The 11,227-nt window shown below is 39.3% G+C and overlaps 1 pseudogene; it reads right to left on the reverse strand.

The window, feature by feature from the left end:
• Positions 1-1,149: 1,149 nt before the first annotated feature.
• Positions 1,150-10,970, reverse strand: LOC119739397 (annotated as a pseudogene).
• Between the last annotated feature and the right edge of the window lie 257 nt (positions 10,971-11,227).

An 11,227-nucleotide genomic window follows, 5' to 3' on the forward strand; every position in this document is an offset into this window, starting at 1 on the left:
TTATGATATAATGAATTATAATATCAAGAAATTATTCTTAAATTGTTCAGTTCCTGTGTGTTAGGGAGCGTCTTTAAAATTGGAATAATTAGCCATGTCTGAATTACTGGGCTACGACTACGGCTTGATATTACACATGAGCCATAGCTGAGTAATTCAGACACGGCTATCCTTGTTCTGTATCAAACAAATTACATGTCAATGGAAATGCTAGTTCCTGATGGCAACCTAGTATTTTCCCCATTGTGCTGCAAACGGTACCAGACTACTCTTGAGCAAGCCTTGACCAAGGCTGTGTTCAAATGACTTGACACACGTCTATGGAAAGCGGCTGAGGTCACTTCCCATAGACTCCTGTACTTCCTAGCCGTAGCCACGTCTATGGAAAGCGGCTGAGGTCACTTCCCATAGACTCCTGTACTTCCTAGCCATAGCCACGTCTATGGAAAGCGGCTGAGGTCACTTCCCATAGACTCCTGTACTTCCTAGCCGTAGCCACGTCTATGGAAAGCGGCTGAGGTCACTTCCCATAGACTCCTGTACTTCCTAGCCGTAGCCACGTCTATGGAAAGCGGCTGAGGTCACTTCCCATAGACTCCTGTACTTCCTAGCCGTAGCCACGTCTATGGAAAGCGGCTGAGGTCACTTCCCATAGACTCCTGTACTTCCTAGCCGTAGCCACGTCTATGGAAAGCGGCCGAGGTCACTTCCCATAGACTCCTGTACTTCCTAGCCGTAGCCACATCATTTGGAATTCACTGAATCTGGGGAACTTTTCAAGAGTTCCAAGTTGTATAATGCCTCCTTTTAAATACCAACAGACCGGTAATTTCTCATTTGGTATAATCAAAGGGAAGACATATTCTCAGTTGTTTCAAGAAAGAAAACACCAGACTGCCAAGGCTTACGAAGAACTAACAATTGAGAGATCTCGTCTATGGAAATACATAGCTTAATATGATGGAATTTTAAAAAAAAAAAAAAATGTACACAATAAGCCTTTTCGGAGTTCCAACTGTGCAATCGTAACCTGTGACAACGCGCATTATTTGTCTCAAATGGCCTTTGACATCATCGCGCCACTGACTTTACAAAAAGGCTGTTTGTGCATTGTGGGTACTGTCAAAGGGCATTTGAGACAAACAATGCGCGTTGTCACAGGTTACGAATGCGCAGTTGGAACTCCGAAAAGGCTTATTGACATTATGCTGATATACATAGGACCACTCTCCAGAGGGCGCTATTCAATGTATCTGTTCACTGTACACAGAGTTCCATTGTGAGTAACCAGTATTGTAGTACTCATACTGATAGAAATGACTCATACTCAGACAAAGTACTCATACTCATACTTGTCATGCCAGAATATGCGTACTCGTACTAGTACTCAAGGCAAAGTACTCGTATTTGTATTTGAATTCATGATGACGAAGTACTTCAATGTGTCCTTGTGCCCATGGCAACGTACTCGTACTCAAACTCAGGATGACAAAGTACTTGTACGTGTACTCATTGCGAAGAACTCACGCTCATACTCAACCACACGATGACAAAGTACAAACTGCAACACTATAAGTAACGCTACCACCTACCATGATTAAACCGGTTAGATAATTTCCACGTAGTTAGCCGGGAAGTATCCCGTGTGACCGTTTAACTCTCCATCGATCCAATTCTCGTCGATCTTACTGACGATGCTGATGATGTCGCCCTCCTGAAACCCCAGTTCGCCCTCGTTTTCTGCCTCAAAGTCGTACAGTGCCTTGCAGCGTTCCTTCGTTGCCGTTACAGGTACTGAGAAATTGGAAATATTACAAAATCAGTTGAAAAATTTGTTCAGTTTGTACAAATTTGCAAGGTCCCAGTTACAACTAATATACATCACATGACAGTTGACAGATGGTTGGTTGGTGACCTGTTTTAACTGAGCAACATTTTCTGTCCAGTTTGAAAGCCTATAGGTTGCAAACCAGCGAATAAACTGCCATAAACCTCAGTGATAATTACCTGCACTTCTAAAGATCAGGACAAATACTCACAAGTCTCTAAATTGCTTGAGGCACACATCAAATTAAAACTTATTTCATCATCTTTCATTTCATCAAGTTTCGGTGGGTAATCCAATGAGTTTTGGGAGAAAATCCCATCCAAAGATGATTACCCCTAAAAGTAGTCCTGAAGTCCATCGCCATTTTGAAAAACGATGTCTATGCTCCATTGCAAAATAGAGCAAATTTAGGGCCTACTGGTAATTTCATGCCAATTTCGTCCTCATCACGGCATGGACCCTTCTGTTTTTTTACAAACCCTCAAGTTCACGGCCCACAAAATGCTTCAATACATGTAGCAAACAAATTGAGGGCATTCAAATGGTGATTTGGCCAGGGAAGGCAATTTGGGGCCTATTTACTGGCCTGCAACCTTAAGCAAACTGTGTGCTGAGCTGGAGCATGAGATCCCTGTTGACTTACCTGGTGCGTTGTAATCCACCGTTGACGGGTACGCGTCGGTGTCGTCTCCGTCACTGGAGTCTCTCTTCGTGGAGTAAGAGTTGAAAGTACTTCTGGGTTTGCGTTCTGATTTGGGTCGACTGCCTGCCTCCTCAACCCTGGAAAACATCACAGAACATTGAGAAGGATGCTAACTGACAAGTTTGGGTATTATAGTCAGTCAGTCACAAGGCCATCGCAAGGCCATCACAAGTCATCACAAGTCAATCACAAGTCCAGCACAAGTCCATCACAAGTCATCACAAGTCATCACAAGTCATCACAAGTCCATCACAAGTCATCACAAGTCATCGACAAGTCCATCACAAGTCCATCACAAGTCATCACAAGTCATCACAAGTCCATCACAAGTCATCACAAGTCATCGACAAGTCCATCACAAGTCCATCACAAGTCATCACAAGTCATCACAAGTCCATCACAAGTCCATCACAACTATATTACAAGTCAATCACAAGTCCATTACAAGTCAATCACAAGTCAATCACAAGTCTATCACAAGTCATCACAAGTCTGTCACAAATCTGTCACAAGTCCATCACAACTATATTACAAGTCAATCACAAGTCCATTACAAGTCTATCACAAGTCATCACAAGTCATCACAAGTCTGTCACAAGTCCATCACAACTCTATTACAAGTCAATCACAAGTCAATCACAAGTCAATCACAAGTCTATCACAAGTCAATCACAAATCAATCACAAGTCCATCACAAGTCAATCACAATTCTAATGAAAAGTGAGTGGGGGAGGGGGCAGATTTCCCCTGTTGGCATACCTTTCATTGAGTGTTGACAGAAGGCTTTCCAAAACCTCTGCAGACTGTTTGTGGTATTCTAGCTGAGCCTCGGCTAACGCTTGAAGCTGTAACACCTGCTCAACCTGTTAAAGAAAACCAATCAATTAGTCCGTAAATCTCTGTTCATCAACATCTTACTCCAGAAATAGTTGGATGGATTTGCTACCAACTCAAATAGGCCCATTTATCAGACTTGCAACAGGAAATGTGATACCTTACCATGTCTATTAACCATGTTTATTGAATCAAAATGAAACACAATACGACATAGCTACTTTTGAGAAATAGGAAAGATGTTCCCTTTTTTTCAAAGGGCCCCATGACACGAATTTTATTTGGGAACACATTTTGTGCTACTTTCTACTATTCTTAAATGTATGAAAACTATTTGACATCCCTTTTTGGTTAAATTAATTGAAAAGTGCACTTTTTTTAAACATTTAGAATTGTCTATGTTTTTACTGACAAATGAGGGTGCTGTTGCTGTGATGTCATTTCAGGAAGACACTGTTCAGTTTAGGTGTTTTCTGTTCAAATTGTGAACCCAAAATTTGCTCATTGAAAACATTTGTGAGAAACTTAGCTCAGTGGCTTACTGCCATGTACTGACAAAACAAAAAAAATCACCAAAGAAACTTTACAACATCATAATATCCCAAATTTTGGTGCTGAATATAACATTGAAGTTTCCGCCTAAAATGACATCACACTTTTGCTCATGAATTTGGAAATTCTCACTGGCATAAAAACCAAAACGGCACCTAAGTACCCTTAAAAAATGCAAAATGATAACTGAAAATTATGAGGGTAAATTCGGACACAAAGGTGCATTTTCAAGGATTGCATTAAAAAAATTACATAAAATGGCCATTTAAAGAAAATCTTACACAACAGAAAAATAGGAAATCGTCAATCTCTTCACCCATACAATGTCGGTATAAATTATTCTTCCATGGTTGAACTGAGAGAAATATCAAAATAAATGCGAAGAAATGTAAAGTGAAAAGTTGTTCTTGAGACTCAATGAGTGGTATCTGATTGAGTAGTAAGATGCTCTAGTGCATCTTGGCTCATCTTTGCTCCGATTTGTCAGGTACTTACATCACTCTCAAGGAGGTTCCTCATCCCGTTCTCAGCAAGCTCCTGAGATTCGTGAAACTTCTCTTCTGCAAATTGGATTTCTTCTTCAGGAATTGTGCTTCCTGCAACACAAACAAAAACAAAAGTGATGAGAACAAAAGTCAGAAATATTGGCTCAGAATTATCCAAGATGCCAGTATTTTCCTGGTGTGGAAATGTAGTATAATTGCTGCATCATGCAAGCATGCATTAACCCTAACAGAACTCAACCCATCAAACCCCAACGGCATGTTTAGTGGGAATCTGTCAGGATGGGTACAGTACCCTTAAACTGACAGTCTTTTACATTGGGTTGGCACACCTCCAGAATCAAAGTCAGAAATATGTGTGAGCAGTTTCCCATATGGTGTTGGAATTTGCCAGGATGGGTATGGTTCCTGGTACATCATGCTAGGGAGTTAGAGTTAATCCGTCACCATGTACACAATGAGTCATAAAGAAAGTGACCAAATTAGAAACATATTTCAAAAAATATGTGGCTCACTCTGTTTAATATAAATAGGGGTAAAGTACTTGTTATTGACTAGTAACTGTGAAAATTTCACGTAATTTGCATACTCTATTCCCAAGTAATGAATATTTTGATACAATGATCCAACATTCAGTTGTCCACCACTGATCATTTATCATTCTGCAAACAAATAAATACCCATTAAATACCATGAAACACAAACGTTTTCCCACCTCCATGAATGAATGGAAAAACGGACAAAAATCGCCATCAATATTTCAGAAAAAAAGAGTGGACTTGTTCCTCGTAATCGAAACACAAAATCTGACAGTAAAAATACTGTTTCAGTCTTGACTCAAATGATTGAAATCTCATTTGTATTTGAATGCCTGTGTGTAATCTGTAATTCTCACTCAGCTCAATAGCTTCCAATGGCATTCCATGGAGCTACATTTTGTATACTTCATTCGTCTATTAAATTTGATTGCTTTTTAAGATTTTTTTGTATTAATCCAGGTTTTTTTTTCAAAATGGCGGGCGGAAGTGATTCAACAACTGCTTCACGAACGAACAAATCATACACAAACATTTCTTCCATGAAATGCTGTTATTATCCTCGTCCAAGATGTTTAGATTGTTTAAAACGTGGCCCATGAACGCCAACTTTTGTGAAATCGATCGTAAGTTCATTGCGTGGCCGCGCAATAAGTTTGTTGCGTGTAAGTCCTACGCATGGCGTAAGTTACGCACTGTTTTGTGAAATCAGCTGCATAACAAAGTTCCGTACTTATTACAACTCACACATATTTAACACTTAGACATTCTCAATTTCGTCCTCGGAAAAGTCACTTATCTACACTTTTCCAAGTTTGAGTCCACGCAAAAATGATTTGGGTCAATTTTTTTCATCAATGCAATTGAATATTGACCAACAAAATGCAAAAACAGGCTCATTAATATGTATGAGATGTAATGAATATTCATGATACCTCCATATATACAAATTCATGTTATTTCTGACAGAATCAACTACAACCGACATTAACTCTTTGCCAGTAATTGTCCTTCTTTAGTAGACAATAATTTACAACAGTTACAAATTACATTCTAAAACTTGTAACACAATATGTCTTTTGATGTTAAACTAAAAACACTCTTAAAATCAACCATTTTTTGGGTCAATCTGAAGATCTTCCACTGCAACTTTTCTTTTTCTTTTTGAAGATCTTGTTGAGGTTTTATTGATAACATAAATTGTCGTATTTCATCACCCAGTAAAACAGACATTTTTGGTCTTTGGACTGTTGCTTGATTTGGATGTGCTTAAAATAAACTGAAAAAAAAATGAAATGAAAACGGAATGATAATCTCCAATCAAGAAAACATAGCAGCTGGCTTAAACATGCAGGCAAAGTGAAAATGCTGGCTACGTTTGTTCTATGACATGCTGTTAGTGTTCCAAGCAGGATGTTTAAAAACAAAACATGCAAGTTTCATGAGGACGTTCCCGTGAAATGCCAAACAAAATAAAGGAAGTAACATGCACAAGCTAGCATCAAAACCAAAACATAACAAAAACTGCAAAATGAAAAAGTGAACTCTAATCCAGTTTTGATTTTCCAAAAAATGACTACCGAGCTTTAGAAATCTGGGATAATATATTTCAAAATAGCGGTGTTTGGTATAGCAACGTTCCACTGTATATGAGAATGTAATTTCCAGTAACCCTGCTTAACCCTTCTGTTAGTGAGCATTAGCCATGTCCGAATGACATGGCTACGACTAACACATATTGAGGCTGAGTGAATATGGTTGACACAAAGTTCAAACTTTTTCTCGACTGTCTAAACTAAGTCATCAAAAAATCTAAACCACAATTAAAGGCTTGCAAGGAACACTATTTTCAATGCAATTTTTGTTTTTCTTTTAGTGCAAACAAATATTATACGCATTATACAGTATGTCCAAAAGAAATGTCCGTCTGACTATTTTTGAAATAACTTCAAAACCATGAAGTCCAATTTGAAAAAGTTTGATTGTGCAGATACTCCTTATCTTAGCCTCAACCCCGATGATTTTCATTTAATTTCAGTCACGCATCACTGCACACTTGTCAATTGATCACAACAACATTTTGGGACACTGTGACCAAGTTCCTTGCCTTAATCAATTTCAGTGCTGTTTTATGTAAGCTGTGTAAAATCCTGCATGTTGTGAAAAGGGCTGCAATTGGGATTGGAATCATTTGCCTGGCTATCAGTCATCACGGCAAGACCTCGGTTTAATGCTCAAGGGCAAATGATTCCAATCCCAAACCACATCAGACTTTTTTTCCACAGACACTTTTTTGGGACATACTCTATGACAATTAATAATGATAAATTTAGTGTCAGGTTAACAATAACACTTTGGAAGTCTGATGGTTTATTTTTGTTTTTGTTATGATTTTAGTAATGTAAGATGATTTGATATGATGGAGTTGAGATAATCTGTCGCCTACCTTTTGCTTGCTCCTTCTTTTTGTAGTCAAAGTCAAGACGTCGCCCCTGTAACTTCTTCCGATGGTGCTGTAGAAATCAAACATTGGGGAGAAAGTTAATGTACTGTTTGACAAGAGACATTTGCACATTGCTGTAAGGCTCCTTATATAAATTATGGGTCAAAGAGTTCCTGTTATCTCTGAACGTTGTCATTTGCCGTTCAAGTATCATTAAGAATGACTTCAACAATTTGTTGGGTAGGTTGTCTGCTTCACATAATCACTCTTGGCGGACGACTGCATTAACCCTAAACTTCCCAAATCCTCCCAAATCCTCTTTGCAAAATGGAGGATTTTGCAGGATTGAGGCTGTTTAATTGGCAAAAATGTGTGGCTGATTTTGCAGGATGCAGTGTGTCAAGGTCTTGGGCCGGGCCTTGTGTTTGTTTATGCTCAGCTGTGCATAAATTATACTTGAAGTCCTCCGCACTGCTCCAGGATGTCACTGGCTCTGCCTCAACATATTGACAGTGATTGCTGGAGGATTTTGTAGGATTGAGGCAGTGATCATTCTTCCACGGATCACATTCAAGAAATAATGGAGGATTTTGCAGGATTGAGGCTGCATGCAATTTTGACATGGAGGCAGTTGGAGGATTTTGCAGCATCATCGCAAAAATGCCCAGGGAGTTAGGGTTAAGAAGACTTTAAACAATTTTGTATTCGTTGTGTAGGTAGTTTGCTATTCATAATCACTCTTGGAGGACGACTCCATTAAGGAGTGCATCAGAATTATAAAATCACAGATATCAGATGTAACAGGGACAGGAAAAAAGTGGACCCCAAATTTATCGAATGGCAAAAAGTGCACAGGCATAAGTTACAACCCAAATCAACCAGTAATCGATCACTTGTCTTGTATCAATTTTTTTCCAGATTTGCCACAATTTGTGCTTGAATTTCCCCGCAGGTGGCTGTGCAACACAGTCCTGCTTCTATCAAAATCAACCAAATTCTGTCAGATTCTGTAAGATGGAACTCACGTTGATCTCTTTCAGATCTTTGTTCTTGAGATGATCCAGGGGATCCAGGAAGTTCTGTCTGACGTTCAGATCGAAGGCGTCCTTGACTTCAGAAAGTTGCCTCAGTGATTCTCCCATCTCGACCATCGCCATACCTGTATCCAAAAAATAACCAAATTTTGTTTTTGTTTTTTTATTGATACCTATAAAAAACACAATTTTATTGTTCTGTTGTTTCCACCAAAACTAAACAGCTGTGCTAAGTATACCCTGGAAGCTAAGATTGTCTATGAAATGCATGGTCTATGAAATGCATTATTAGACAGAGTAAAAAAAAAAAAAGGTTTCCCGTCTGCTTTTTTTTTTCCTCCACCATGAGGTGAGGTATATGTTTTCATCGGCTTTGGTTTGTCTGCAAACAGGACAACTCAGGACAACTCAGGATAAATGCGGAGGCACTAGGCTCACGTGAATCGTGCACTCCGGACTCCTTCGACCAAAACATTTGCGAGCCTCGTCTTTAAGAACGCATGCACGTAGTCGTGGAGCGACCTCAAAAATGGCTTCTAATTTTGTTTGCCGGATTACGCTATATGAGAATGTAATTTCCAGTAACCCTGGTTAACCCTTCTGTTAGTGAGCATTAGCCATGTCTGAATGACATGGCTACGACTAACACTAGCCCACATGGGAAGTGGCTTCATCTGCTTCCATAGGTGCAACTAATGTATTAGCCGTAGCCACTTCATTCTGACGTGGCTTTATGCTTTTCCATTTTCCCTAATTTGTGCTTGAATTTCCCGGAACGTGGCTGTGCAACACAGTCCTGATTCTATCAGAATCAACCAGATAATGGGTGATGTTAGATTTTGTAAGATGGAACTCACGTTGATCTCCTTCAGATCTTTGTTCTTGAGATGATCCAGGGGATCCAGGAAGTTCTGTCTGACGTTCAGATCAAAGGCGTCCTTGACTTCAGAAAGTTGCCTCAGCAATTCGCTCGACCATCGCCGTACCTGTATCCAAAAAAACAAAAGGCAAGATTTTATTGTTCTGATGTTTCCACCAAAATGAGAACAGCTGGGCTATGTTTACCACGGGAGCTGGGATGGTCTGTGAAATGCATTATTCAGCGGAAATATTTGGGAGAATTGTGCCTAAAGTTGATGATACAAGCATGGCATTTGGCACACAGTCAGAGTATGTCTTATAAAAGGGTCATCACAGATTTGTCCTTTGAAAAAATCTAGTTAACAAGCAATATTCAAAATTTTCAAAATGGCTGCCATTGGTCATTTTACTACCTATAGTGGAATCTGGCGACCAGAATTAGCAGGTTTTTACTGCGGTGGTGTCTCGCTCACACGCATACTGAACGCGTTCTTAAAGACGAGGCGCGCGTGCATTTTGGTATTCTTATTGGTCAAAGGAGCCTAGAGCACACCCCCTACCTGAGTGCGACTCGCGCAAACATGGCTGCCTTCGGATTTGTCTATATTTTTTCAAAGGACAAATCTGCGATGGCCCTATGGCCAAATATCTTTCTCATGACATACTCTGACTGTGTGCCAAATGCCATGCTTGTATCATCAAAGGCACAATCCCATCGCCTATCTGCTGTACTAGTACATGTAGCTACAATATTGTTGGAAACAAATAAACAGACAATTGACAAATTTGCCAAATAAAGGGCGAGTAAAAAAACGAAACACAAAAGGCTGGACCAATTTTTGTTTGAAGTTTTTCCTGTAGCACTTTCAAAATCCAGGATATATGAAAGCCCAGTCATTAAACTTTCTTTTAGTACAAGAATCATTCAGATCACTCATGTACTTTTCAAGTTACAAAATTTTGAACACATCCGCCGTTTTAAAGTTCTGTCCACATATCACAAAAATAGGAAGTGTTCTTGCAGCAAAGTGATAACAATTCTCACAGGGATGCATGTGAATTGTTTTCATTTTATTGAAAGAACACTGACCTTTTTGTGATCCGTGGACAGAACTTTTAAAACAGCGTTTGTGTTGAAAATTAAGCAATTTGAAAAGTTAATGAGTGATTTGAATGATTCTTGTGCTTAAACAAAGCCCACTGATTGGGCCTTCATATCCTAGATTTGGAAAGTGCTACAGGCAAAACTTCATTCAAAAATTGATCCTGCTATTTGGGTTTCATCTTTCTTGACTCACCTGTATATTGCAATGCATGCATTTATAAATAAAAAAAATTTAAAAATACAAAGTGGGTGCAAAAAAAGGCAGCGGGCAGCTACGAGAAACTGGTTTATTTCTTTACTTGGCCTTGCATATCTGAAGTGCTGGGCCCTACATAAATTACACAATACTCATGGTACTATGTTGGTGGATTGGAACACTGATTAGAGCACCTTTTTGAGAGCTTTATGATCAGTCTACCACAGAAGGAAAGAGAATACATCTTGAAGCTTGCTCACCAAACGTTGAATCTTCTCCTAATTCTCTGCCGTTCTTCAGCATGACTTCTCCCAGGAATCCTACGGGTTGTTGAGGCTTGGTTCCTCCTTTGTTCTGACCACGGACTTTGCTCATGGCTCTGGAGACTGTTCAGGAAAGACAATACGATTGATTAGGGTCAGCACACAAATAGAAGATGTATCTCTATTTGGTTTGTTTGAAGTGAATACTTAGACCCGATTCAAACCGGTGTTCTATAGTCACCCCAAACGTAATTATTCCAAAGGTTACAATTAAAGGTAATATACAACATTTGCAAACATCAACAAACAAAACTACCAAATTATTATGAAATACTTTACTTGACTGTAGGTGAATGACAGTCTCAGACA

This window comes from Patiria miniata, unplaced genomic scaffold (genome assembly GCF_015706575.1).
Source record: "Patiria miniata isolate m_02_andy unplaced genomic scaffold, ASM1570657v1 HiC_scaffold_10, whole genome shotgun sequence".
NCBI lineage: Eukaryota > Metazoa > Echinodermata > Asteroidea > Valvatida > Asterinidae > Patiria > Patiria miniata.